We start from the raw sequence: 4,435 nt of genomic DNA on the forward strand, positions 1-4,435 counted from the left end.
CACAACAGATAAAAACTCTCAGGCAATATATACGAAGCTGGCAGTAAGCTTTGCGAAACTGGGAGAAGGTTTTTCGAACTGGCAGTGTTGTATCTGTACTGGAAATTTTCGTATATTAACAACAATGACAGCAGGTTTATATAGTATATGATTTGTAACAGCCCACCTCTCATCATCCACAATTGTAGGGCTACAAAATAGCAAAGACCATCTCTGCACATTCATTCATGGAGTTGTGCGGACAAGGTCATTAGATGATCCACAAAAATAGGCTGAGAAAAATAGGTTTGGGGGCAAAACGTTGACCCCACCGCGCGTCGTGACGGGCCAGGCGGGCAGCGGCGGCACGCGCGTGGTTTACCTCCTTTCCCTTCTCATAACACTTCAAACTATCTCAAAAGGCTTGGAGTATATAAGTAGGGAAATAAGAGGTTATTCTACCAATGTGGGACAACTTGGTTAAGCTATAAGAAGCCTTTTCCCTTTAAATGCTCCCAACAACACCTATTGAGTTGAAAACAGAAAAGCAAAAAAAAAAAACAAAACAAAACAAAAATAAAAACAAAAATAAAAAAAAAAACAAAAACAAAATAAAAAAGGAATTTTGAAAGACTTTTAAGTAGCCTTTGTTCTACATTTAAAAAGTGTGTTAGTTTGCACTAGTATAAATATAATTTAACATTTTAAAAAGTTTGAATTGTGTAGTATAGACCATAGAAGCTCTTTTTTGTGCATGCGCATAGGTGAGTGGAGTGATAATATTTAAATTCAATTTTTAAGCTTAGAATTTAATGTATAACAATTGTAATCTTATGTGTTATTTTAGATTTAAGTGAGGGTTATGGTTTTGAATTTTGAATTCAAAATTTAATGTCATGAATGCTAATTAGTCCAACTCTCTCTATATTGGCAAAATGTTTTTGCACCAAGAAAAATTCTAAGCTTTTCTTCACTCACATACGGAATTGTATTGTATGAATATGATTACAAATGTACAGATCATAGGTATATATACAAGAAGAATCATAGGGAGACTAGGATAGGGAGTCAGTCAATCATAGGGAGACTAGGATAGGGAGTCATAGACTGACTCAAATACATAGAGTCCTAATACTCCCTCTCAAGCACAGGGTACAGAGGTGACCTGTAGCTTGTCTCTAAGAAAAGAAAACCTAGGATCAGGTAGAGCCTTTGTAAATATATCAGCAAGTTGATCTTTTGTTGAGATAAAGTTAACTTGAATGTCTCCATTGGCAAGTCTGTCTCTAACGAAGTGATAATCAATCTCCACATGTTTGGTATGCGCATAAAATATGGGATTTGCACAAATGTATGTAGCACCAAGATTATCACACCATGGCTTGGGAATAGAAATGCTATTCACGCCAATCTCACGCAGTAGAGATAGAGTCCAAATTACTTCAGCACAAACATCTGCTAGAGCTTTATATTCAGCCTGCGTAGAAGATATAGCAACGGTTCTTTGTTTCTTGCATACCCAAAACCTAAGATTGGATCCAAGAAACACAGCATAGCCACTAGTTGACTTACGGTCCTCGGGACAGCCAGCCCAATCAGAATCAAAAAATGCATGCAATTCCCTAGACTCTGACTTCCGTACACGTAAACCATAATTAATAGTACCTTTAACCTATTGTAGCACACACTTCAATTGTTCCCAATGCGAGACTGTAGGAGCATGCATATGTTGACAGAGTTGGTTGACAGCGAAGGACAAATACAGACGAGTAATCGTGAGATACTACAGCGCTCTAGCTAAACTCCTATACTGTGTAGCATCATCATATAAAACTGTACTAAAAGAATAAAGACATTTAGTGACAAATTTTTTGTGACACTTCATAATTTAGTCACAAATAATACCCTTTTTGTGACCAAAAAAATAATTCGACACTATTGTGTGGTGTAATTGTGATAACTTTTTTTTTTGTCACAGATAATATGGTAATTGTAACGAGTAAGTATTTGTTACGAATAAATTGTCACTGTTACTAGAATAATTGTGTCGTAACATGCGTTGTCCCTATTTGTTGTCACTAAATGTATGTTTATTTTAGCAGCATTATAATTATGGCGGGAACGAATGTAATTGTGACAAAAAACAATGTTGACACAATTTTTTGTACTTTTTGTGACAAATAGTTGTTGGTCACTCTTGTTGATAATATTCGTGACAACATTTTTTGTCAATAAAAATACAATTGATTTGTACCATTAGAAATTAGAAACAATTGAGAGAAGAAATATTGTTGTCACTAATATTGTCATTTTTTGTGATGAAATTGTTACAAATATTTGTGACGCTCTATAATTCCGTAACAAAAATTACTAAATTGTGACTAATTTTGTTGATTTCCTTTTTTGTCCCTAATTTATTATAATTGTGACGAGTAATTAATTGTTAGAATGACTTCGTCACTATAGTTAAATAGTTGGATATTGTGTGAAATGAATGTAATTGTGAAAACAGATTTTATAATCACTCATTTTTAAACGTTCTTATGTGATAGATAAGTTCACTATTACTTATTTTACTAATTTGTCAAATCAATTTTTTTTTTTTTGAAAATAAACATGTATATGTTTAGTACCAACAATATATTTCAAAAAGATTTTTTAAATTAACCATTAAAACTCAAAATATTTTTTATTTGAAAACTTCAAACTCAAAATATAAAAAGTAAAGAATTCAAAAGTTATAAATACAAATTCATATAGTACTCAATCATCATAATCATCATCACCACCTTCCTCATCTTCAAATGTTGGAATCTCATCATCATCATTAATAAAAGCATCTCCATCACTATCAATTTCATCTTCTTCGATACTCATGGTATGAACATTTGATGAGCTTACTTCAACAGTTGCCGCATCCAAATCAGGCGTATGCAATACCATAACATCATTAGTATATACTTCGTATCTTCCAAATTCGAACCTTAAATGGTAAATGTCATTTTTCCGATTGATCATTCATTTCTTTTCTAATCAAGCCTTAAAAAAATTTAAAATTACATTATTCTTATGCTATTATTATTGTTATAAATAAATACAGAATAAAGTGTGTATAATTATAATGTTTAATTATAATTATGTGGGTAATATTTTGAAAAACAAAATAATTATTTTAATATAAATTGTGTACATATCATTTTGTGTCATATAATTATATATGTACATTATATATAATTATGTATTATATGTGTAGTACATATATTATTTGCATGTAAGTAATATATATATATATATATATATATATATATATATATATATATATATATATATATATATATCGATTATCATCCAACCCTAGTCAACTTAATAATTAATGGAAATGATTATTTTAGTTAATCATTTCCATTAATTATTAAGTTGACTAGGGTTGGATGATGATCGATATATATATATATATATATATATATATATATATATATATATATATATATATATATATATATATATATATATATATATATATATATATATATATATATTCTCTTCCTTCTTTTTACCTTGGCCGATTCTACTAGCAAAAGAAAAAAAAAATTCCTCTCTTCTTCTCATCTCTCCATTTCCGAAATTCTAAAAAAAAAAAAAAAAAAAAAAAAAAAAAAAAAAAAAAAAAAGAAGAAATTCTTCCCCTATTCTCAAGAGTTGAAACAATTTACACAGGCCTAAGGAGGAGAACTTAGAGCATTAAAAGATTAAAAATATTTGGGAAGAATTTGTTCGAAGTAAGTGGTTGTCCTTTATCTTACTTTGCCCATCTTTGTTTTTTTTTTTTTTTAAATGAATTTTTGATTGGTTGAAAGTTATGAATCAAATGAATTATTTTATGAAATGACCAAGTGTTATCTAAAAATGTTGGTATGATGTATTAGTTAAAAATGCATAAATATGATATTTTGGTTGGTTGATTTTGTTCTATGAATCATATCTAGATAAATTATATTCATAATAGTTGAAATATATAATTTTTTAGTATTGAACATGTATTATGCTAAAAAAAAATGAGTGTAATGTTTGATTTATTATATGGTCTGTATTTACACACATATATACTTTCGTATTTATTTTGTATATAAAAAAAACTTATTTTATTATTATTGAATGACATACGTATTTATATTAATATATATATATATATATATATATATATATATATATATATATATATATATATATATATAAAAGAAGTATATATATTATGTTGTGACCTTTGTTAAATTAATTTATTCAATTATTAATATTTATATATCTTAATTGAAGAATAAACTTCAAGAAGAGAGAGAAAAGAATAAAAAAAAAAAGATTTCAGTTACACCTCTACCACTTGTTGAGCATTTTGATTTGGTATTAAAGAGAAAGTCAAGCTATGCACGTGGTTTAGGTTTTAAGAGCATAACTTCAA

This window comes from Ipomoea nil, unplaced genomic scaffold (genome assembly GCF_001879475.1).
Source record: "Ipomoea nil cultivar Tokyo-kokei standard unplaced genomic scaffold, Asagao_1.1 scaffold3265, whole genome shotgun sequence".
NCBI classification, from domain to species: Eukaryota; Viridiplantae; Streptophyta; class Magnoliopsida; order Solanales; family Convolvulaceae; genus Ipomoea; species Ipomoea nil.